General features: G+C 41.2%; 1 protein-coding gene across 3 annotated transcripts in view; it reads left to right on the plus strand.

The window, feature by feature from the left end:
• ST8SIA6 (ST8 alpha-N-acetyl-neuraminide alpha-2,8-sialyltransferase 6) overlaps window positions 1-25825 on the plus strand; it is a 171709-nt gene that overhangs the window by 35725 nt on the left and 110159 nt on the right. The window lies entirely within an intron of this gene.

Here is a 25825-nt window from a genome sequence, read left to right on the forward strand (position 1 = left end):
GTTCTTCGAGCCAAGGGAGATACTCAAACAGCTGCACTTTGCAAAAAAAATGGGTGCCGAGGCCCCTTCTCGGTAACCGTGTGTTGAAAACCCTTGAGAGAGGCAGCTCAGCCTGTCTGCAGAGGGATTCGGTTGGTTTGCTTTTTGTCTTTATGCTTTACAGTGCACCCGTGTAAGATTCACGTTTGGCAGAATTCTGTGCACAACGTTGAGACTCTTTTTGTCCTTAGTGAATGGAGACTTAAAAACTGTTCTTTTTCACTCATAGGAGTATTTATCCATGTGCAATAATTACTTGGTTTTTATCTTTCTTGCGAATTATAAAAGTAATACGTGCTTGTTGCAGAAAGTTAGATAATGTATTAAAAAATATTCACTCAGAGCTCTACCACCCACAGATCATATTAAGGCTTTGGTCTATATTCTTCCAATAGTTTTTCCTACCTACATATATTTTAAGATTATACTTTGTAGTTTGTGGTCTACCCTTTTTTTTCCTAAAAAATTAGACAAACACATGTCATTAACCCCTCTCCCAAACATTGTTTTTAATTGTTGGATAATTCATCATATGAATGTGCCATCTATTTAACTGTAGCCCTAGACATTTAGACTGTTTCCTGTTTGGTTTTTGTTTTATTTGCTGTTAATAATTCTTTTTTTTTTTTTTAAGATTTTATTTATTTGACAGAGTGAGACACAGTGAGAGAAGGGAACACAAACAGGGGGAGTGGGAGAGGGAGAAGCAGGCTTCCCGCAGAGCAGGGAGCCCGACCCGGGGCTCGATCCCAGGACCCTGGGATCATGACCTGAGCCGAAGGCAGACACTTAACCAACTGAGCCCCCCAGGTGCCCCTGTTAATAATTCTATTAAGTGCATCCTTGTATGTAAATCCTTATCTTCCTATTAAATGAATTCTCCAGGATGGAGTGATAGAAGTCGTATTATTAGGTTGAAGAGTATATACATTATAGGTTCCAAACACATAGGGCCAATTACATCCTGGAAGAGTTGATTGAATTTACATTTTCACCAGAAGAATGTACCGTTTCATGCCTCAGCAATGCTATTATTACTGCAATTTTGTGTACTGTCTCTTTTCCTCTGCTCATCTCTTGCGAATCCTTTTTTCTATGCTTCCTTCTGTATCCTCTTGGCTCTTGGACCTTCTTAATCTACCGATTGCACGATCCCAGGCTTCTGTATGGCATAGTCCTAAGAAAGGTCTGGGGGAGCCTGGAAGAAATCTTGAAGTGTAGGAATAATCTCCCACAGTCCTCCTATTAGGATTTTACAGCCTGTTAGAGGCACTAAGAAATCCTAGAGTAACAAAGCTTTTGAGAAAAATAGTGGCCTCTAGTTTTATGTGATGCAGGTTTGTATACTATAGATAGCATAGCTTTCCAGTGACCTGGGGAGCATTCCATTTTTTTCCTGGCCTTGGTACTGTTTGTTATTCATTTTGGCATTGCCACTTGGGGAAATTTTGAAAGAATGCACTAATTGAATTACCTGGTCCTAGGCCTTTTTGAGGTAATTCTTTGATGAATTTTTCAGTTTCTTTTGGCATACTTCTTTTCTACTTTGCATACTTCTTGAGCTAATATAGGTAATTCATGTGTTTTTCTGAATCTGATTTAAATATTTTTTTATACCATTCTGGTATGTTTTTTAAAACCTGTCTGATTTATTTTATATCCCCTTTATCATTTATGATTTTAATTATTTATGTAACAGGGTACAAATTTTAATCTATACTACTTGATTATGGGGAGAGATTATAATTTCTTTTAAAGATTTATTTATTTGAGAGAGAGAGAGAGGCATGAGTGGCAGAGGGAGAGGGAGAAAGATTCTCAAGCAGAACTCCCCACTGAGCTCAGAGCTCTAAGTGGGGCTCGATCCCATGACCCTGAGATCAGGACCTGAGCCAAAACCAGGAGTTGGACACTTAAGTGACTGTACCACCCCCCAGGCACCCCAAGAAATTATAATTTCTTAATTTTTCTGTAGCTGATCTGATCTTTCCTTCATGAGCCCCATACTGTAGGTAATAGGTAAAAGTAATAATGATGCTAATAGTAATAAAGATAGACAACACTTAGTGAATGTTTTTATGGGCCAGACATTGATCTAGGCACTTTACATTTACTAGTTCACTTAATCCTTAAAAACTACTAAGAGAAACTATGATTATCTTCATTTCATAGTTGAGGAAACTGAGGCACAGAGAGATGAAGTAAATTGTCCAGAGTCACAGGGTTGGCAAATTGTGGATCCCGGAGTCAGACCCAGGCCATGTGGATCCAGAATCCCACACTCTTAATGTCCCTGCTGTGTAGCCTTTCTTAGGTGCTGGGCAAGATGGGGTGTGTGTGTGTGTGTGTGTGTGTGTGTGTGTGTGTGTGAGGTTAAAGCTTAGTCAGATGGGACAATTTAAGCAACTCCTTCTGGTAATATTTATTCTTTCCGGGAGCAAATGCTCCATCTTTCATATTGTTTTCACCATTTCTTCTTACTTAAAGATGACACCCAGATACAAGGGGGAGGTGAGCTTAGATGATGTGTTGGTAGAGTTAAGAGTTGGGGTTCATGATCATGGTATCCTTTGACTCCTCTAATCTCCAGAGGGATGTTGTCCATTTTCCACCTGATGGCTGGGTACTACCCTGCTGATAGCCAGTTAGGAAATTGCAGTTTGTTGCTCATTCTTTTTCCTCGGGTATTCTACCTTATTGGTGCCCCCACCCTATCTTCCTCACTGAGCTCCCACCTGGTGCTACCTGTCTGGGATCTGGTGAAGATTTTCTTTTAGTCATCTCCTGTGTTGTCACTCTGCAACATTTGCTCTGATGCTGTCTCGCCCAGCTCTGGCTAGCTAGCTCCACAGCCAGTCTCCCAGCTATTTCTGGGACCCATCTAAACATATGAGAACTGAGGCTGGTTCAGGAAATTAAATATAGGGCCTCCCTCTACTTGCCCATGAAGTACATGTGACCCTGCTCTAAGGTAATTTCAGGATGGGAGACTGTCCAAGAGGTGATCTCTTTTCAGAGTCCTAGCTGAGGGAGGAGGCCAACGTCCCTCTACTCTTGTGGTTACCCTTACCTTCCTGTCCCCAAGCCAGAGTTCTCCTCTTCCTTTCTCTGTCTTCTTTCCACCTCTGCTCCCAGCTGGGAATGGGCAGGCTACCCCTGTCCCTCATATTTTCTTCTGTCCTGACTCAAACCTCCAGGCCTAATTCAAACCTAAGCTTTAATGGTAATTCGTGGGGACCAGGAGTGAAAAGATTGAGAAAGCTCCAGGAGCTGTGTCTCCCAAGTAAGGTGGTTAATGTGCTAAAGAGGGAGAATGAGAAGAATTTGGAAATCTCTTCTTGGGGCCGTAGCATATCTTGTTTTGCTTGGCTAAAGCTGAGTATCACCTTATCCTTTCTCTTTGCATTTTTTCAGTAACAAGTCTTTCTCTCTCCAGGATCCCCCAAAGGATGCTTTAAAATGACAGCAGGAAAATTCATGTCAAGGTCAGAAAGACAAAAGAGAAAAATTCAATAATTTTCAAAATATAACCCCATTACAATGGATGCTTTCTCTTTCTAATAAGCTTTGTCAAAGTCTGTCATGGGTTTGTTTTTCATAAACCAGCTCTTGGAGATATTTCTCAATTCTGATATGTTTTTCACATTATTTCCTTTGTGTTACCTTTATCTTTTAAAAATCATTCCTTTTCTCCAACTTAATTCCTTGAAGTGAATGCTTTATTTTTCTGTTTTTCTTTGTAAGAGAATGTTTACTACTATGAATTTTCCTTTGAATGCAGCTTTGAATCTATTCCTTAAGTTTGGATACATAGTGTTCTGATTTTTAAAAATATATTCTAAACTGTTTATAATTACATTAATTTTTAAAAGATTTTTTTTTTAAGTACACCCAATGTGGGACTCAAACTCACAACCCTGAGATCAAGAGTTGCATGCTCCACTGACTGAGCCAGCCAGGTGCCCTTATAATTACATTAAAATTTTAAATAATTTTTATCTCCATAGTGATTTAGGAGAGTACTTTTAAATTTCCAGGTGGTTGGAATTAAAAAAAAAAAACTAATTGAATATTCTTTCTATTAATTTCATTTTTGATTATAAAAGAAATCAGTAAAATCTGCTATAATGTCATAAGTTAGTTCTCAAATATTCAATCATTAGAAATGAGAGATTGGGCTATCAGTGATGTTAATCATGTGGCCGGAGCAAGTCTGTGTAACTAACTGGCTTGGAATTCCAGGGTCCTTCCATGGAAGCGTCCAGGTCCTGGTTGTGGCTTGGCACCTATTAGTGGCAGCGTCCATTCTGGCTTTAACATCTATGGTGATGATTCAGGATCTGTGGCCGGCTGGGATTTCCCAGCTAGCAGCAGCTGTGCTTTGAATGTCCTCGTAGTGGTTGCCCATTTCATTGCTCCATCTGGGATGACTGGACTGAGTTTTCCAGAGATGTGGGGACCGTACTTCCTCTTCTCTTCTTCCCTAGAGAGGTTTACCTGCTGTTTTCCGGAGTGGGCTGTCTTTCTGCTCCCTGTGACCCTTTCTCCCTGCAGTACAAGTTTGACTTTTCTCTGTTTGAGACCTGGGCTTCCACGGAGGGCAGACATCAAGAGTCAGTTGTGTTACATCCCAACTCATTATAGTAGTGAGTGCTACTGCGGAGACTTTACCGTGTGTTTTTTAGATGAACACAAAGAGAAAGAAAACTGCCTGTCATTTCAGTGTCGAAAAGATGGGTACTATTCGTATTTTCAATAACTTTGTGTGCACATATCTGGCAATTTTGCTATGCATATTTTGGTATGGGTTAGTAAAACTTTTTTAACAGCATCTGAACTTTTCTTCATGTCATTAGTCTTCTTTCTGCAACATAATTTTTAAAGATTTTATTTATTTATTTGCCGGAGAGAGAGAGAGAGAGGGAGAGTACAAGCAGGGGGAGTGGCAGGCAGAGGGAGAAGCAGGCTCCTTGCTAAGTAAGGAGCTGGATGTGGGACTCGATCCCAGGACCCTGAGATCATGACCTGAGCCGAAGGCAGACACTTAACGATCTGAGCCACCCAGGTGCCCCAACATAATTTTTAGAACATGGTGTTTAAATGTGTGCACATACCATAATTTATTCTTGCCTTTTTTACACTTCTGTTATTTATTATTTTTTATTTTGGTTTATACTTTAATATGAACAACTTTATACCCTTGCACATATTCTTTTTTTTTTTTTTTTAAGATTTTTATTTATTTGTTTAACACAGAGAGAGAGAGCACAAGTAGGCAGAGCAGCAGAGAGAGGGAGAGGGAGAAGCAGGCTCTCCGCGGAGCAGGGAGCCTGATGCGGGGCTCGATCCCAGGACCCTGGGACCACGACCTGAGCCTAAGGCAGCCGCTTAATGACTGAGCCACCCGGGTGCCCCACCCTTGCACATATTCTTGATTATTCAGATAAATTCATAGAAGTGGAGGGGCTAGATCAAAGAATATAGGAAATTTTAAAATGTTGCTGTGACTTGTCCAACAACAATAGTTGTTTCATTTTATACTCCTGTTAGTATGAGAGTGATCATTGACTCAAACTCCTGACAGTTCTGTGTATTAGAATTTCTTTTCATTTTTTTAGTTTCATTCTCAAGAGATAATATTTTATTGATGTCTTAATTTGTATTTGTTTGTTCACTGGTGTGTTTAATTTTTAAGATATTTTTAAATTTTACTTTCTAAGTTGGCTCTTCATACTCTTATTTTTCTCTCAAGATACTCTGTTTTCTGGGGCATCTGGGTGGCTCAGTCGGTTAAGTGTCCGACTCTTGGTTTCTGCTCAGGTTGTCATCTCAGGGTCCTGAGATTGAGTCCTACTTCAGGCTCCAAATGCCCTGCTAGGAGCAGAGAGAATCTCTGCTTGAGATTCTCTCCCTGTGCCCCTCCCCCTGCTTGCCCATGTGCATGTGCTATTTCTCTCTCCCTCTAAAATAAATAAATAAAATCTTAAAAAAAAATACTCTATTTTCTTACAGATTTACAAGAGGTTTACAAATATCAAAAGTGTAAAACTTTTCTTTACCATGCATTTAAATAGATTTTCTAATTTAGTTAACGTTTATTTATGTCTGTGGTTATTTAATCTGTGCAAGTTTTCAACCTTTCTTTATTCTATCATTTATATCTACTTTTCTTTCCCCATTCTGCTTCTGAATTGATAAACGTACAGTTCATTTATTGATGTATTTGCTATGCTGAGATAAGTGTACATTTTAAGTGCATTTTTAAACCTTTACCCCTTCTAGAACTTCTTTTAGCATGGGGCAAAAAGGGTGGACTTTTAACTTATTATTCTATCAGTTATTTTGCCTTTAAGAATTCTTTTTTTTTTTAATTTGAATTAAGCTCTTGCTTACAAATCTAGAAATACTAGGGCATCTGGGTGGCTCAGTCAGTTAAGCATCTGCTTTTGGCTCAGGTCATGGTCTCGGGGTCCTGGGATTGAGCCCCTGTCTGGCTCCCTGCTCAGTTCAGCGGGGAGTAGGCTTCTCCCTCTTCCTCTGCCTGTCCCCCCGCCTCCTGCTCTCTCTCTCACGTTCACCCTCTGTCTCTCAAATAAATAAATAAAATCTTAAAAAAACCCCAACAAATCTCGAAATACTGTTTAGATTCTCTTTTCTGTTGTTCAGTGCTCAATGCCATTGTAAACATTCAATGCTCAATGCCATTGTAAATGAGCCCCTCCCCACTTCTTCAGGTCTTTGTTTCCATTGCTTTCTTGGTCAGCTGGCATAAATCTTGGAACATTTTAGCCTTGGAACGTGGATGAAGGTGTTTCTGAAACTTCACATATTTAAGGGTGCAATTCTTATTTTTCACGTTTGAGTGCTGAATTACTGCCTCATGACTCCACTTTTTTTTGGTCTTAAAATTTTTGTAAGATTTCTGTTCTTCTATTTTCTGCCTTTTAGGGCCCTGAAAAACAAATAAGAGTAATCTTAACTTTTATTTTTTCAAAAATAACCTGTTTGGTTTTTTGTGTTATTGATCCTGAGAGGAATGTTCTCTCCTTTCTTTCTTGCTGTTGAATTTACAGCAGTATGTCTTTTCAGTGACCTCTTTTGGTTAACTTTGTCTGTAAGCCTTTTAAATCCACTGGCCCAGTTACTCTATTTTGTTTCTATTTATTCTACTTGGTATCCTATCATGGATTATGTGATGTGTTCTGCACATTCTGGTTCTATTCTGTGAAGTGATTCTTCATTTTCTGTCTTCCAGTGCTGAACCTCTTCCCCACCATTGCCTTTCCATGAAAACAATTTTATTTCTTTTTCTGACTTCAGTTTTCTCTTTGTCTTTTCCCTCTGCCCTCTGGATAGCCTCTCAGATCTGTCCTCTACATTTCTGAATGGTTTTTCTGTAGTGTCAGTTCTCTGTTTTGCCCTGTCTAAAATAGTACATCTATTCCATTTTTATTCCTTACAATTTTTTTCTTGTCTCAGCCTGTACCTTATCACGTCAGTTTACATCTTAGGAAGCATCTAATTTTAACACCTCACCCTTCATTTCTTACTTCAGGTTTTCTTGTATTTTATTGAGAACGCAAACCAAATTCTTTCAAAAGATTTCTCCTGTTTCTGGGCACCTGGGTGGCTCAGTTGATTAAGTGACTGCCTTTGGCTCAGGTCATGATCCTGGAGTCCTAGGATGGAGTCCCGTAGCAGGCTCCCTGCTGACCCTCCCCCCTCTGACCCTCCCCCCTCTCATGCTCTCTCTCTCTCTGACCCTCCCCCCTCTCATGCTCTCTCTCTCTCAAATAAATAAATAAAATCTTTAAAAAAAAGATTTCTTTTGTTTCTTATAATAAATATTGTTCAAAAGTATAATTTTTCCTTACACCTTGAGAACAGTGTTCTCCCAAGTTAGAGAATCTTTTTTTTTTTTAATTTTTATTTAAATTCCAGTTAGGTAACATACAGTGTAATATTAGCTTAAGGTGTACAATTTAGTGATTCAGCACTTCCATACATCACCTGATGACCAATGATGTTGAGCATCTTTTCATGTGCCTGCTGGCCATCTGTATGTCTTCTTTGAAAAAATGTCTATTCATGGCTTCTGTCCATTTTTTATTGGTTTTGGGGGTATTGAGTTGTTTTTAAAGATTTTATTTATTTATTTGACAGAGAGAGAGAGCAAGCACACAAGCAGGGGAGGGTGGCAGGCAGAGAGAAAGGGAGAAGCAGGCTTCCCGCTGAGCAGAGAGCCTGTGTGGGGCTTGATCCCGGGATGCTGGGATCATGACCTGAGCCCAAGGCAGTTGCTTAGCCGACTGAGCCACCCAGGGGCCCAGAGTGTTTAGTTTTATAAGTTCTTTATATATTTTGGATATTAACCCTTGATCAATTATGTCATTTGCAAATATTTCTCTCATTCCATGGGTTGCCTTTTAGTTTTGGTGATTATTTCCTTCATTGTGTAGAAGCTTTTTATTTTGATGTAGTTCTAATAGTTTATTTTTGATTTTGCTTCCCTTGCCTCGGGAGATGTATCAAGTAAGAATTTGCTACAGCCAATATTAGAGAGGTTACTGCCTGTGTTCTCCTTTAGGATTTTAATGGTTTCATGTCTCACATTTATGTCTTTATTTTGAGTTTATTTTTGTGTATGGTGTAAGAAAGTAGTCCAGTTTCATTCTTTTGCATGTTGCTGTCCAGTTTTCTCAACACCATTTGTTGAAGAGACTGTCTTTTTCCCATTGAGTATTCTTTTCTGCTTTGTCAAAGATTAATTGACTGTCATTTCTGGGCTTTCTATTCTGTTGATCTGTGTGTCTATTTTTTATGCCAATACATACTGTTTTGATCACTACAGCTTTGTAATATAACTTGATGTCTGGAATTGTGATGTCTCCAATGTCGCTTTTCTTTTTCAAGGTTGCTTTGGCTATTCAGGGTTTTTGTACATACAAATTTTGTTCTAGCTCTGTGAAAAATGCTGTTAGCATTTTGATAGGGAGTGCATTAAATGTGTAGATTGCTTTGGGTAGTATAGTATTTTAACAATATTTGTTCTGATCCATTAGCATGGAATGTCTTTCCATTTCTTTGCATTCTCTTCAGTTTCTTTCATCAGTGTTTTATGGTTTTCAGAGTACAGGTCTTTTACCTCTTTGGTTAGGTTTATTGCTAGGTATCTTGTGGTTTTTGGTGCAGTTGTAAATGGGATCAATTCCTTAATTTATCTTTCCGCTGCTTCATAATTGGTGTACAGAAGTGAAATAGATTTCTGTACATTGATCTTGTATCCTGCAACTTTACTGAATTTATGTATCCGTTCCAGCAAATTTTTGGTGGAGTCTTTCAGGTTTTCTACACAGTATGTTACCTGCAAATAGTAAAAATTTTACTTCTTCCTTGCCAATTTGGATGCCTTTTATTCCTTTTTTTTTGTTGTCTGATTGTGTGGCTAGGACTTGAATAATGGGTGAGAGTGGACATTCCTGTCTTGTTTCTGACCATAGAGGAAAAGCTCTCAGTTTTTTCCCATTGAGGATGATATTAGCTGTGGGTTTTTCTTATATTGATTATATTGAGGTATGTTCCGTCTAAACTGACTTGGTTGAGGTTTCTTATCATGAGTGAATGTTGCACTTTGTCAGATGCTTTTTCTGCATTTATTGAGAGGATCCTGTGGTTCTTATCCTTTCTTTTTTTAATGTGGTGTATCATGTTGATTAATTTGTGACTATTGAATCATACTTGCAACCCAGGAATAAATCCCTCTTGACTGTGGTGAGTAATTCTTCTTTTTTTTTTTTTTTAAGATTTTATTTGTTTATTTGACAAAGAGAGACACAGTGAGCGAGTGAACACAAGCAGGGGGAGTGGGAGAAAGAGAAGCAGGCCTCCCGCCGAGCAGGGAGCCCAATGAGGGGCTCAATCCCAGGACCCTGGGACCACGACCCAAGCTGAAGGTAGATGCTCAGTGATTGAGCCACCCAGATGCCCCTGAATGATTCTTTTAATGTTTTACTGGATTCGGTTTGCTAGTATTTTATTGAGAATTTTTACATCCATTTTTATCAGGGATATTGGCTTGTAGTTTTCTTTTTTTAGTGGAGTCTTTGTTTGGTTTTGGTATCAGGGTAATGCTGACCTCATAGAATGAATTTGGACGTTTTCCTCCCTTTTCCATTTTTTGGAATAGCTTGAGAAGAATAAGTATTAACTCTTCTTTAAATATTTGGTAGAATTTTCCTGTGAAGACATCAGACCCTGGACTTTTGTTTCTTGGGAGATTTTTTTTATTACTGATTCAGTTTCTTTGCTGGTTATCAGTCTGTTCTATTTCTTCTTATTTCAGTTTTGGTAGTTTGTATGTTTCTGGGAATTTATCCATTTCTTCCAGTTTGTCCAATTTGTTGGCATATAGTTTTTCACAATCTCTGATAATTGTTTGTATTTCTGTGCTGTTGGTATTATTTCTCCTCTCTCATTTGTGATTTTATTTATTTGGGCTCTTTTTTCTTTTCTTTTCTTTCTTTCTTTCTTTCTTTTTTTTTTTTTTTTTTTTGAGAGAGAGAATGTGAGTGGGAGAGGGGCAGAGAGCAAGGGAGAGAAGAGAGGGAGAGAGAGAATCTTAAGCAGGCTTCCTGCCCAGTGTGGAGCCTGATGTGGGGCTCAATCACTGCCCTGTGATCATGACTTGAGCTGAAACTAAGAGTCAGATGCTTAACCAACTGAGCCACCCAGTTGCTGTGATCTCTTTTCTTTTTGATAAGTCTAGTTAGGGATTTATCAATTTTATTAATTTTTTCAAAGAACCAGCTCCTGATTTCATTGATCTGTTCTATTGTTTTTTTAGTTTCTATATCATTTATTTCTGCTCTGATCTTTATTATTTCCTTCTTCTGGCTTTAGGCTTTGCTTGCTTTTTTTGTTTTGGTTTTTGTTTTTTTAGTTCCTTTAGGTGTAAAGTTAGGTTGTTTGAGATTTTTCTTGCTTCTTGAGGTAGGCCTGTATTGCTATATATTCTTTCTTAGGACCACTTTTGCTGCATCCCAAAGGTTTTGAACTGTTTTATTTTTTCTTTTGTTGTCATGTATTTAAAAATTTTTTTTTATTATTCTTTTAAGAGAGAGAGTGCATTCGAGGCAGCAGGGCTGGGGGAAGGAGAGGGAGAGAGAGAAACTCTTATGCAGGCTCCATACCCAGAGTGAGCCCAACATGGGGCTCAATCTCATGACCTGAGCTCATGACCTGAGCTGAAATCAAGAGTCAGATGCTTAACCTACTGAGCCACCCAGGCGCCCCTCCATGTATTTTTTAATTTCTTCTTTGATTTCTTGCTTGACCCATTCATTCTTTAGTGGCGTGTTATTTAACCTCCATGTATTTGTGGTCTTTCCAAATTTTTTCTTCTGGTTGACTTCAGGTTTCATAGCTTTGTGATCAGAAAAGATGCATGGTATGATCTCAGTCTTTTTGTATTTGTTGAGGCTTGATCGTGACCTAATATGTGATCTGTTCTGGAAAATGTCCCATGTGCACTTGAAAAGAATGTGTAGTCTGCTGTTTTAGGATGGAATGTTCTGAATATATCTGTTAAGTCCATCTGGTCCAGTGTATCATTCAAAGCCAGTGTTTCCTTGTTGATTTTCTGTTTATTTATTTATATTTTTTTTATTATGTTCAGTGGGCCACTGTATAGTACATCATTTTCTGTTTAGATGGTGTATCTGTTGATGTAAGTGGGATGTTAAAGTCCCCTACCATTGTTGTATTATAATCAATTAGTTTCTTTATGTTTATTGTTATTTTATATATTCATGTGCTCCTATGTTGGGTACATAAATTATTACAACTGTTAGATCTTGTTGGATTGTTTCCTGTATTATAAGATAGTGTCCTTCTTTGTTTCTTGTTACAGTCTTTGTTTTAAAGTCCATTTTTGTCTGATATAAGTCTTGCTACCCTGGCTTTCTTTTCAAATCCATTTGCATGATAAATGTTTCTCCATCCCTTCACTTTCAATCTGCAGGTATCTTTAGGTCTAAAACGAATCTCTTGCAGGTAGCATGTAGATGGGTCTTGTTTTTTATGCATTCTGATACCCTGTGTCTTTTGATTGGAGTATTTTGTCAACTTACATTCAGAGTAATTATTGACAGATGTATTTCTTGCCATTTTATTTCTTGTTTTGTTGTTGTTTCTGGAGATTTTCCCTGATCCTTTCTTGTCTTTGTCACTTTTGGTCTTTCCATTCCACTCAGAGTCCTATTTAATATTTCTTATGGGGCTGATTTAGTTGTCATGAACTCCTTTAGTTTTTGTCTGGGAAACTCTTTATCTCTCCTATTCTGAATCATAGCCTTGCTGGATAGAGTATTCTTGGCTGCAGATTTTTCCCATTCAGCACTTTGATTATATCATGCTTGCCAAGTTTGTGCTGAGAAATCTCCAGCTAGCCTTATGGATTTTCCCTTGTAAGTTAAGGACTTCTTTTGTCCTGCTGCTTTTTTTTTTTAAGATTTATTTATTTATTTGAGAGAGAGAGAGAGTATGCACAAGCAGGGGGAGGGTCAGATAGAGACAATATCCTGAAGCAGATTCCCTGCTGAGCAGGGAGCCTGACATAGGACTCAGTCCCAGGACCCTGAGATCATGACGTGAGCAGAAATCAAGAGTTGGCTGCTTAACTGACTGCACCACCCAGGTGCCCCTGTCTTGCTGCTTTTAAGATTTTTTCTTTATCACGATATTTTGCAAATTTAATTATAATATGTCTTGGCATTGGCTCACTTTTGAGTGTTCTCTGTGTCTCCTGGATCTGGATGTCTGTTTTCTTCCCCAGATTAGGGAAGTTTTCAGCTATCATTTCCTCAAGTAAATTTTCTGTCCCCTTTTCTCTCTCTTCATCTTCTTCTGGTCCTCCTATGATATGAATGTTATTATGCTTGATGGAGTCACTGAGTTCCCTAAGTCTTTTCTCATGTTCCATCATCTTTCTCTCTTTTATTCAGCTTCATTATTTTCCATCATTTTGTTTTCTAGGTCACAAATTCATCACTCTGCTTCTTCCATCTGCTATTCATTGCATCAGCTCTGTTTCCAGTCTCATTTATTGCATACTTCATTTCTGATTGATTCTTTTTTAACTCTTTTATATCTGTGGGAAGGGTCTTCCTGATGTTTTCTATTGTTTTCTCAAGCCCAGTGAGTATCCTTATGATTGCTGCTTTAAGTTCTCCATCAGGCGTGTTACTTCTATCTGTTTCACTTAGATCTCTGACTGTGGCCTTATCTTGTTCTTTCATTTGAGATGAATTCCTCTGTCTTGGCGTTTTGTCTAAGTCTCTGCCTTCTTCTCTGTGTTAGAAAAGCCAGTTATGTTTTCTGTTCCTGAAAGTAACTTTATGAAGAAGGGGTCATAAAGTACACAGGGCCTGACACTTCAGGGAGTGTCTCTGGTGTGTTCTCCGTGCTCTGCTGTTGTGTTCTGGCTGCTCTATCCTTCAGGCCAGTGGTCTGCAGAGGCTCTCCTGGCCGGCCGTGGGCAGTGTTGGGTCCTAGGCCTGAGTGTGGTGAGTTTTGATGAGGCGTGCTCTGGTCTGCTTGTGAAATGAGACCTGATGCTACTTCCACTAGAGCTGAGGCCCTGCAGACCTCTCTGGTTGGGAGACGTGGTGTGGGCAGGGGTTTCTGCTGCTTTTCTGGAGAAGGGGCCTGCCACACTGGGACTGAGGCAAGCTTGACTGAGAAGGGCAGTCCCGCCAAAGTGCGAGGGTGTGGGATTCGGATTAAGCAAGTTAGGCAGCCTGTGTTGGTGCTGTGCTGTTTCCTGCAGGTGGCTCTGTGTTTCTGCTGAGGGGCAGGGGAGGGAAATGGTGCCAGCTAGCTCCGTTGTTGCCTCCCAGGGACACTCTCTGAGACTAGTGTATAAGCTTCCCACTGTGTTCTTTCAGATCACTGTTTCCATGCCATCTGCCCACCCCCCCACCCCTCCAGCCTTGTTTGCCTGTCTTCTCCCCAGGAGCAGTGCAGTGTCCTCCAGGCTCTATCCCAGCCTAGCCCGCTGACCTTTTACAACCCCAGGCTTTAAGCCGCACTGGTTGCAGGAACTCATGAAATTCAGTCCTTCTCATTTTCTCCCCCACTTGCGGCTTTGGGGAAACATTCTCCTTGTGAGTTCCCCTTTGTGCGTCTCTCTCTCTCTCTTTCCCTTCTCCACAATGGCTCCCTCCCCTCTGCAGAACTCACTATCCGTTTCTCTCCTAAACCATGTCTCCACACTTCCTACCTTCTTCATGTGGCCTCTTCTCTCCCTTTAGTGGTGGACTTTGTTCTGTCAGACTTCAAGCCGATTTCTAGGGTGTTCAGAATGCCTTGATAGTTATCTGGTTGTGTTCATGGGACAAGGCGAGCCTAGGGTCTTTGTACTCTGCCCCCATCTTCCAGATGTTAGGAGTGAGTTGGACATTTAGATAGTAGGGCCAGGGTCCCCAACAAGAAAATACGGAGTCAGGACAGCTAAAATAAAACAGCACTGACATCCTGTTCTGGAGCATAGACAGGACCGCACTAGCATTCTGCTTTGCAGCCCTTGCAGAAATGACTTCTGTAAAACATCCTCAAATAAGACAATGAACCACAAAACATTTGTCAATATCACAGGCAGGGGCAGTTAAGACAAAAGCCCCCAGATGTTAGCAAAAAAAGACCATCAGCACAGAGATATTAACCTAATAGGTAGACAGACACATGACCAAAGCCCTGATTAGCACTCAGCACACCCTGATTGCTTAAGATAGTTCCGTGAAAGAGCTCATAAAATCTTCTAAACTTAGACACCCTAAAGGCAACCTTCTCGGGCCCCCCTCCCTCTCCAGGAGCTTTGTACTCTTGCTCAGTCAACTTTGCCTTGCTGCTCACCACTCTTCGTCTGGTCTACCTTTTCATTCTTCGAAGCAGCGTGACCCAGAACTGTGGGGCACTAAGGGGACAAAGATCCTGTAACACAGAGGGATCCAGTTAGAGAATCTTTTAACACGTTTTATGTGGGGTTTTGTTTTTAGCTTCTTTTAAATGTAGACACCTCTACAGGAGGAGGCCTCTCTCTAGCCTTGTGCACCTCAGACATTCCTTGTGGCTCCCAGCAGGGGCCAAAATGTTCCCCTTCTCAGAGCACACACCGGGTGGTACGGGGGAGGGGGGACACACTGAGCCATAGAGCCCATCAACAAATACTTGAATTTTTAAAATCCGAATTTAAAACAAAATTGTGGTGAATTACAGGTAACATAAAATTTACTAATTTACGTTTTTAAAGACCAGACCTCAAATCTGTCTCTTGCTCCCACATGTTGATCTCAGGAGTGCCAGACTGGACACGTATCGCTCGGTTGTCCTAATCGGCCTAGACTTCGGTTGCTGCCAGCAGTGGTGCATGACAAATGTCACCTGAAACCCCGGGGCTGGGGCCCTGGGGCTCTCCGCATAGCTGCCACCCCCTTTACATCCCAGGGCGGGAAGGCCGAAGCCCTGTCCCGTCCCCTTCCGTTCCTTCAGTCTTGTTTTATGATATAATGTAATATAATATAATACACTCTGCATAGACAGAGACTCAGGAGAGTGCAGAAAGGGAGCCATAAATGAGGACCTGGCACAGCAACTGCCTTGGGGTGCCGGTCCCTCCTGTGTGGGAATAGCCACCTGACCTTCTGGTTGGGGCAGGTTCTCTCTGCTCAGGTAAAGAAAGGCAGACAGGTATTATGCTGAGAGAAATAAGTCAATCAGAGAAAGATATGTATCATATGATCTCACTGATATGAGGAATTCTTAATCTCAGGAAACAAACTGGGGGTTGCTGGAGTGGTGGGGGGTGGGAGGGATGGGGTGGCTGGGCGATAGACATTGGGGAGGGTATGTGCTATGGTGAGTGCTGTGAATTGTGTAAGACTGTTGAATCACAGACCTGTACCTCTGAAACAAATAATAAATTATATGTTAAAAAAGAAGAAGAAGATGATAGCAGGAAGGGAAGAATGAAAGGGGGGAAATCGGAGGGGGAGACGAACCATGAGAGACTATGGACTCTGAGAAACAAACGGAGGGTTCTAGAGGGGAGGGGGTGGGAGGATGGGTCAGCCTGGTGATGGGTATTAAGGAGGTCACGTTCTGCATGGAGCACTGGGTGTTATATGCAAACAATGAATCATGGAACACTACATCAGAAGTTAATGATGTACTATATGGTGATTAACATAACATAATAAAATAAAAAAAAAAAGAAAGGCAGACAGTGGGAGGACGGTCAAAGCCCCCCTAATTTTTTTCTCCCTGGACCTGCTGCTTCATCAGCTGCGGGTGATTTCTCCGCGGGGTTCCATATGCCCTCTTGGTAACAGCATTTCTTCCCTGCATCTGACACATTTCTGAAGCACTCATCTGTTGCCATCCTAATGTGTGGTTGTCATCTTGCGTTAGACCTGTGTACTTTTGTAAGAATATGGATAGTCTGGAAGGGAGAGAACCAGGCGCTGTTACACTGAAAGTTGTAATCATGTTTCATTTGACATTTTCTTGTTGTCTATATTCACACTGGGATCATAATTGTGAGCTTCGGAATTTCAAGACGAGTGTGAACTAGAGCTTGTAAAAGGGCCACATAGCTAAGCATAACTCTGCCACAGCTGTTTTTCACACTCTTTGACCCCTTTCCTCTCCACTCCACCCTCCAAATACATGAAGGCCATCAAACTGTATTTTTGAGAGCAATATATTTCATTTGGTATCTTTACTCCTTTGCTTTTTAGGAGTAAGAATACCATACGTGCCTTGATTTTCAACATTCAGTATGCTTTCAAGTTGCTTTGAGCACTGGTTTCTGAAATAATTTGAAAAGAGGCTTTAAATCTTGCATTCTGCCTCTTTTTTTCCGCTTCCCATCCTGTGTCTTCATTGGAGCCTTCCTTTTTTCAGGCTTGCAGGGAGTTCTCCGCATCCACTGTGATGGGGATCACCTGGGTCCTGGTTTTCCTGTGGTCTGGGTGAGCTGCAGGACACCCTTGTCCGGGCCGGGGGTGGGGGGAGGGTGGAGCGGGCCCAGACCGGGGCTGCAGGCGCTGCTGGGGTTCCGTGGGCTCACGGACACGTAGGCGGGCAAGCCAGGCCGGGCCTGAGGGACACGCAGAAATGTCCTGCCCATTCCCCGGCTTTGTGGAGTAGGTGGATGAGGAGATCCGGCGTTCGGGAAGAAATGGTGTCTCACTGTCCACCTGTCGCCTTAGAGGTGGTCGGGGGTGGACTTTTATGTTCTATTAGAGGCTCCTATGACTCCACGACTTCCTTTGCAGGCCTCTCTCCCCAAGGAGGCTGGGCGCTCCTTCTCATGGCTGGAAAAGTGACATGCCGCAGACAGGACTGTTCTCGCGTGGGTGTCACAGCGGAGGTGGTTCCGTTGCGACACCAGGCAGGGCTGCCTGAGCACTGCCTGGCCTTGTGTACTAATTCGGTGTGCCCTTAATAGACAGTTTTCTTGAGCCGACAGGCATCGGGGTGAAAGTGAAACAGAAGTCCTCTGACTGCCTGGTCGTAGGAATGAAGCTTTTTTTCAGGAGTTACAGAGAAGCCCAAACATTTTGAGAGATGAGGCGCTAACAGAGGAATAGAGGGAGGAGAGGCCTGCACACAGCAGAAAGGACATAAAGAGAAGAAAAGGAAATAAATATATCTCCTCCTTGGCCAGGTGCACGGATTCTTTTTAGAGTCACTAATATTAGCTGCTCTGTAGTTTCAGGGTGCAAAGGTTCTGCAGCCTCTCTTTGGGGGGCAGAAAAAGAACCCCTTGAAAGAGCTAATGAATGCCATGAGTAAACTTGAGAAAAGTGTTCTTGCGTCCCAGTGATGTCCGGATTTACAGCTGCTTTTACCATTAAGAAGGCGATTATTGCTCTGTTAGATTTAGCTGTACACACTTTGGAAGTTAGCTAGTCCAGGTCTGACACTAGTTGTAGGCTATGAAGGCCCTGCATGAGTTGTGTCTTTCCACAGTGTCAGCTTTATTCAGCCATAAAGCAAGGCTAACATAATCGTAAAACAGGTTCAGGATTCCATTTAACTATGCATGTAACTTGGCTTCATCCACGTCACACAAAGCAAAGCACAGTTCTGCGGCACACAACAAAGAAGGTACAACAAGGGGTAAGAATTTCACAAACCAGACACGGAGTCAGTCCATGAGCGTGCAGTTGGATAGGACTTGGTGTGGTCCGGGTCAGCTCTCGGAGCTTCCTGCTTATTGTGTTCAAGCAGTGGACGATCTCTGTTATGTTCAGAGATCAATGGATTGAGCTCTCGGTGGCAGTTGCCTTTTCAATGTGGTCAGACTTGAAAGGGTCAGTGTCTGGAGAGCCTGACGGTGGGCTGCAAAAGTCCTCCCCTTTTAAAGGAGTTTAATCAATCTTGGGCCTTTGCAGGCCTCTTCTGGTTCTGCTGGTTATCAGTTCTGGGTGTTGTCAACCTGTGTTGGTTTCGTGATATCTGGTCTTAGCTGTAATGCCCTTGGCAGCTTACGTCACTGCTCAACAGGAGTGACTCCATCTTGCTCTCTGTAAGGACACTTAGATCTATCTTGTCTGTATTCTCAAAGGGAGTAGTGGAAAAGTTCTCCTTTCTTCCCTTCTAGGTTTTTTGGTTGGTCATATAATTAAGTCGATATACAACAGGTTAATAGGATAAAAGCAAAAGTTTGGTAGCATGTATATGGCAGAGGCCCAGAAAGACTGAGTAACCCTCCAAAGTGGCCAGAGCCACTTTAAATACCAATACTTTCAAATACCGTCTTCAACTAAAGACAAAAGATGTTGGGGGTGAGGAGTCGGTTATGGGAGGGTACCAGGAGATGCACCTTAAACAAGGGTATGGTTGTGGAGATTTAAGTTGCTGCCTTCTTCATTGGTAAGAGTTTCTAGGGATTGAGTTATCCCTCTTTTCCTGCTACAGGGAGGGAGACACCCTTAAAAAGGGAGATTTCCCTTATAAATGTAAATGTCTTTTGCAAACAGGTAACTTGTATTCAGTTTTCAGAGCTTCCCCTGAGTCTGCCATTTCTTAAAAATAACCAGCTTAAAATAATCAATATGCGAAAGAAGCATATCTTGGAGTGGCAAAATTTGCTCCCATTCACAGATTTGAAAAACTTTGTGTCACAAAGTATGAAGAATGATTTGTGCATGCTAAAGATAATCAGCCAGTAATTGTTGAGAACATTCATATCCGTGGGCATAATTATTTCTAAAGGCAATTTTATAGGGCATAACCTGTGCTTTTGAAATTATTGTAAAATCATTTCCATTATCTTGTTATTGTTATAAGTTATTGTAAAAGCACTAGGATTCTCGAACATATAATTTTTAAACTAGTATTCCAGAAAATTGGAGTTGTACGTTGCAAAGACAATTCATTTTGAAAATGGTTAAATTCTCTCATGGGAATGTCAGTTGGAACGAAGTGGTACCTTTACACACTGCCTTTGGAGGATATATTCAATGTGCCATATACAGTCAGTTGATCCTTGAATAGCATGGATTTGAACTGTCTGGGTCCCCTTATATGCAGATTTTTTCCCCGATAAATACAGTATAGTACTGTAAGTATATTTTCTCTTCCTTATTATTTTCTTAACATTTTCTTCTCTCTAGCTTGCTGTACTGTAAGAATACAGTTGGTAACCTTAAAAATAAAACTGTCAGTTATTTTATCAGCAAAAATGGGTTTATTCAGGAATAGCAGAAAATTGCAGTCAAGGACAAGCAAGCCATGGCAAAGCTTAGGTGAGTGCACTGAACAAAGGAGAAGAATGTGCTTTTGTAGAGGAGAGGGTAGCCCCTAGGAGTAAACTGGGAGCTGGAAGTATAGTGGCTTTTCATTGGCTAAATTGTGATGGTCTCTCATTGCCAGTGGGAGGAGTTAAGCCTTTCTTTTCCCGGAGCGCTGGTGAAGTGGTATCCAAGTGCAAGGTCCATCTCTTCCTGTGCGGCCGCAATTGACCGGGAGTTGTTGGGCATGAGAGCTCCCACTGCCCACCTCCCATCTCCATTCTAATGTGGTTTCCCTTTGTTAATTTTTGCACAGTACAAATTATATCTGTTACTCGACTGTTATCCGTAAGACTTCTGGTCAACACTGGGCTATGAGTAGTTATGTTTTTGGAGAGTCAAAAGTTATACATGGATTTTTGAGTACACGGGTTGGTGGCCCTAACCTTTGTTTAGTTCAAGGGTCAGCGTTTCTTTAAGAGATTATATCTCATCATTTCCTTACTCTGTAGGATATAATGTGTGATCCTAATGCTTTGTGTTTGGAATGTATCTTTTAATGCTTTGGTATGTATTTTATAATATATTTGCTACTTTATTATTTCAGGGAAACCACCCATATTTTATATGTCTATATTTGTCAGCATAGTTTTACTATTTGTGCATTAAGTTTGTGGACAGATTTTTGTGTTTTTGATTTGGCAATCCATCCGACACTCCCCATTCATTTTGGGGTTACCAAAGTACTCGTTTTCTTGTCTGGGAATATTACTCACACAATGGATTGAAATTCATTGAGGTCTGTGTCTTGTCTGTTTCTTTCACCATGGTATCCCCACCATAATCTGGAAGCCCAGCATATTGGGGTTTGAGTCTTCTTGCCCTGTCTAAATAACAGCACTAGGTTTTGGGGCGTATACTTTATCATACTGCATTGTGAGATGCATAGTGAGTTTTACATGGTAAAATATCAGTGATAAAACCTAATTTTATAGTTGTGTCCTTGTGTGTAAGTAGATAAAATAAAATTTTGTGATTAGAGAAGGATGGATTGAGCCTGGAGGATTGAAAACTCAGATCTATAAACATTTCTTAAAGGGAAAACTTATATTAACAGAATTTTAATAAACAGACATTGCCTTATGATATTTATACTTAGAAGAATTTTTCTAATAGAAATTTAGACATCAATAACCACATATTTCTATAGTCTATCTTAGAACCCCTGCTTTTGTGGGGTTTTGAAAACTTTTGTAAAGCCACAGAGCACTGGAAACTTTTTATAGAAATGTACATTTCAATACATAATGATTTAAAAAAATGCATGTTCAAATCAAAAATTCAGCATTACTCAGGTTTATACTGGGCTTCTGCTGGAAGATCCTTTTAAGCCAAGATTCTAAACTAGGAAGTTTCCACATAAGAAATTTGATTATATGTTAATTACAAATGAATGTAAACTGTGGGCTGGTTTCTTAGAAAAAGTTCTAGCAATCAAAAAAAATCTGGATTTTACAAAATTTTGAACAGGGTAAAATTTCCTCCATTTTCCATAAGAGCGGTTGACAATAAGACATGTATCACATTTAAAAGATTGTTTTATATCACCTTTTCTCTAAAAAGAATAAAAATCAGAATAGAGCTGCTGTTTGGGGATAGTTGCAAGTGTGGAACTTTCAGGTAAGTTTGTTTTTAAATAAATGTAGTTCTATTCAGCATGACAAATTATGTAAAATGAAACTTACTTAATTTACAGATTTGGAGGTGGGGCTTCCAGATGGTAAAGTGAGGATAGTTTCTATGTGTAATTAGATCTCTACATGTAAAAAGATAAGTTTAGAGTCTTGCCTCACACCATACAAAAAAAATTATCTCACCATGGGTCATAGACCTAATAGGTAAAACTATAAGCCTTCTAGAAGGAAACAGAAAATTTTCATGGCCTTGGATCAGCAAAAATGTGATTACATGTTACAACACGAAATGTGTAATCAAGAGGAAAAATTGGTAAATTATACTTTATCAAAATTAAAAACTTTTTTGCTTCCACATACACCATTGAGATAGGAAAAGATGAGTCACAGACTGGGAGAGAATATTTGTGAATTATCTATTTGGTAAAAGAGTTGTATTCAGAATATATACTCAATAACAAGAAGACAAACAACCCAACTTAAAAATGGGCAGAAGATTAGAATAGACATTTTATCAAACAAGATACAGAGATGGCTAATAAGCATTTGAAAAAAAAAATGTTTGACATCATTAGTCATTAGGGAAAATCCGAATGAGATAACCATCCACACCTTCTATAATGGCTTTTGTAACAATGCCCCCACAGCATGGGGTACAGCTCCCTTCCCTCCCAGGGTTAGGTTCTGCCATTGAAGCTTATGATGGCAGTCATTTGGTATGACCAAAGAAACATTTATTAATCACAGAAGCAGGGTAGTCCCAAGTTGGAGGAGGGGAGAATGGCTCTCCGGGAAAAGGTCTGGAACAAAGAGTATGAGTGGTGAGGACACAGGAGTTTTGTAGACGCCTTATGAGTCTGTGGGGAACCCTAAGACCATGAGGCGAAGTTTTATATTTAAGAAATTATGACAAGAATGACTGAAATGTAGTATCTTTTTGGCTCTGGGAGTTGTGGAGTCATTTCTTATTTTCTCTTACTATGAAAGCCATGGGCATTGCAATCCTGAATCTTGTGGTAAGCCCTCATTCTGACTGCCATAATGGGGTGGAGCCACAGTGGGCAACCTACTTAAGAATGTTAACACTGAGAACTAATTTAAGGTTTTTCTTTCTTCATTGAGAGGTCCACATAGTTGTAGGGGATAGTGAGTCTGTGTTACACAATTGAAAATAACTAAATATGTGTCTGTTATACCAAAGATTGTGATGAGACCCACAGTTAGAGTTGAAAAGAGGGTGCCAGGACTTCTGTTTACTCCAGAGATGGTCCTCTAGTTAGTCAAGACCTTTAAAACTGTCATTGTGGGGGCAACACAATTTGGCATATAGGTAGCCTGTTTGAGCATTAGGGCCTGCATTTTCAGTGGATCCCATTGTATCATCAGTCCTAGTGTGGGCACCAGGTTTGAGAATGGATGGCAGAATGGGGAGTTGTTCACTGGGAAGGGGAATTCTATTTGGGTATTGTAGATCTGTAGGTGGGAAGTGGTCCCTTTTGTGGCTAGAATGAGGAGTAGAGGGACCCTACTTGCAGTCTGGTAGCATGTCTTAAGACCTAAAAGTCAGGAGTTGAAGGTAACTAAGGCAGAGGGCAAAAGAGAGATCCATTTGGAAACGCTGTCCATTTTGTAATTTTCAGAGTATCTTTGAGTAGGCTATTTTGTCTCCTTATTAGGACTTTTATTGGGGCTCTTGCCTGTGGGCAGTAGGAAAAAGGAAATTCCCAATAATGCCTTGTTCTAAGACCCATGCCTACATTGAATGAATTGTGTGTATCCCAATCAGATTGGACCCTATGTGGGGACCCAAAGGGAACTAACAGGGTTTGGGTGAGACTTACAACAGTGGTGTCAGCAGTGGCATGCTAGAAAGAATAAGCCCAACGTAAGCCCACATAACTGTTGGTCACTGTGAGGGCATAGTGATTTATGCCTGCAGATTGGGGCAAAAGCCCAATAAAATCAATTTGCTAATGAGCGGAGGGGCATTTGGTTCTTGGTATAATCCTCATCGGCCACGATGCCAGGACAGAACAGGGCACAAAAAGCACATTGGGAGGCTAGGGGTTCAGCTAAACCAACCTAGTGACATGGAAATGCCATGGCATTCAACCTCATGTTTAAGAGTTGAAAAGCCGGGGCGCCTGGGTGGCTCAGTCGTTAAGTGTCTGCCTTCGGCTCAGGTCATGATCCCAGGGTCCTGGGATCGAGCCCCACATCGAGCCCCGCATCGGGCTCCCTGCTCGGCGGGAAGCCTCCTTCTCCCTCTCCCACTCCCCCTGCTTGTGTTCTCTCTCTGTCAAATAAATAAATAAAATCTTAAAAAAAAAAAAAAAGTCCTTTGATGGACAAGAAACTATGCTGAGGTCACTTAGCTGAATAGGTAAAAGATTTTAAAAAAGAATTCCCCATTTCTTCCTTAATCTGATACAGTGTACTTCCAAGCCATCTAGAGGACAGGTCCATATAAAAAGCTATTTGCAGGGGCGCCTGGGTGGCTCAGTAATTAAGCGTCTGCCTTCGGCTCAGGTCATGACCCCAGGGTCCTGGGATCAAGCCCCGCATTGGGCTCCCTGCTCGGCGGGAAGCCTGCTTCTCCCTCTCCCACTCCCCCGCTTGTGTTCCTGCTCTCACTAACTCTCTCTCTTTGTCAAGTAAATAAATAAAATCTTAAAAAAAAAAAAAAAAAAGAGTTGAAAAGCCACACTGACTGGGACTTTAGGCCAAGGTAAGGGGGGTGCTATATGAATTTCTGGAAAAAATGTGAGCTAGCTGGTCAGCTATAGCATTATAAGGAGCCTTCTCCATGGGACCTTTAGTATTAGCTGAGATGTGGGAGACTTTAACTGTAACATGTGAGGTGTGAGGAGAAGTATGTTCCCAATGCAGAAGGCCCCATAGGGAACAATCCTGATTGTGAAATCTACTTTGTGCCTGTTGATGAGACCAAACAGTGGGGCCATTAGCTACTACCCAAGAGTCTGTAAAAATATGGATAATGAACACACCTTTATTGAGGGAATCCTCTAGTGCCAAAGTGGCCCAACGATTGGGTCCCATCCTTTATCAGCTGTGTCTTGGCAATGGGATGGAAAGAAGCAGGTCTCCAGTGGGTTCCATCACACGCGATGGTGGTGCTGTGGTCCATAAAATAAATGGATTCTCTTTCTCCTGGACTCAAGACCCTGCAAATGGCCAAGAAGATGAGGAAAGGGGCGATCTTTCTTGGATGCATGGACCTGGGCAAGGAGATTCCAGAAAACATGAGAATTAGAGGCTAGGGCTTCCACAGGAAAGGAACCACCAGATGCGGCTAGTGGCGTTCTTAGTTGGATGGCATTTGGGGTGGCTTCCAGGGCCAGTTGTTGGGGTGGCCGCCATTCAAATTCAGCTGATTTTCTTGTGATCACCTTAATAGGTTTTAATGAAAAGTGTAGGTGGGGAAGCTATTGCTTCTAGAAGCTAAGTAGGCAAGTGGATGTTGGGCTTGTTTGAGAGTGCTGGGATAGGGTTATTGACTGGATCTGGTATGGAGTGGTCTTCTGGGGGCCAAATGATGCCCCTAAATCTAACTGAGGTAGTGGAATCTTGCATCTTTGGGGATGCAGTGAGTCTGAGTGTGGACCACATTTCATATGTCTTGTGCAATAGCTTCATGAGTCTCTCCCCTCAGTAGGATGTTGTCAGTGTAAGGCCAGACCTGGGTGCTTCAGAACAGAGCAAGCCTGTGAAGATGCTGTCTGCATAAATGGTGAGGAGGCGGCCTACCCCGTAGGTAATTTAGTGAAGGGACGTTGGGACACCTCAAAGGTGAATGCAAAGGTGGCTGTGATGCTGGAGAAACGGGGACAGAATCAAATATATTAACTCGATCAGTCACTCCAAGGGTCTACCTCTGGAAATGTATCATCCCCTTGATGATATTTATAAGCTTTCATGCCTAAGGAGTCTCAGTCTCACTTGCTGGGATTTGTCGCTCTTGGGCATTTGTTAAAATGCTGGAGAACTAAGGAGGATTTGTAATCTTTGCTGATGACCTTTATATTGGCTCAAGAGCTCATTAGTATCCTCGTGATCCTTAGGAGGTGAGGAGATAAAGCATTTAGGGCTGGTGAGCATTTGGGCTTTAGCTTCCGGGCGCCAAGTGTGAGTCCCTCTGTAACCCTAAAGACCAGGATCTTTATAGCAACGCAAGGGCAGGAGGAGCTGCTGAGATATTTGGTGCTCTCTGTGTTCTAATTAACCATCCTCCCTCAGGAGGCGAGCTTCAGCTCACATGGAGATAGCTCCACTTCA

The sequence above is a fragment of the Mirounga angustirostris genome, unplaced genomic scaffold (assembly GCF_029215605.1).
Source record: "Mirounga angustirostris isolate CCGP_5_RB_7025 unplaced genomic scaffold, mMirAng1.0.hap1 SCAF_5, whole genome shotgun sequence".
Classification (NCBI taxonomy): Eukaryota; Metazoa; Chordata; class Mammalia; order Carnivora; family Phocidae; genus Mirounga; species Mirounga angustirostris.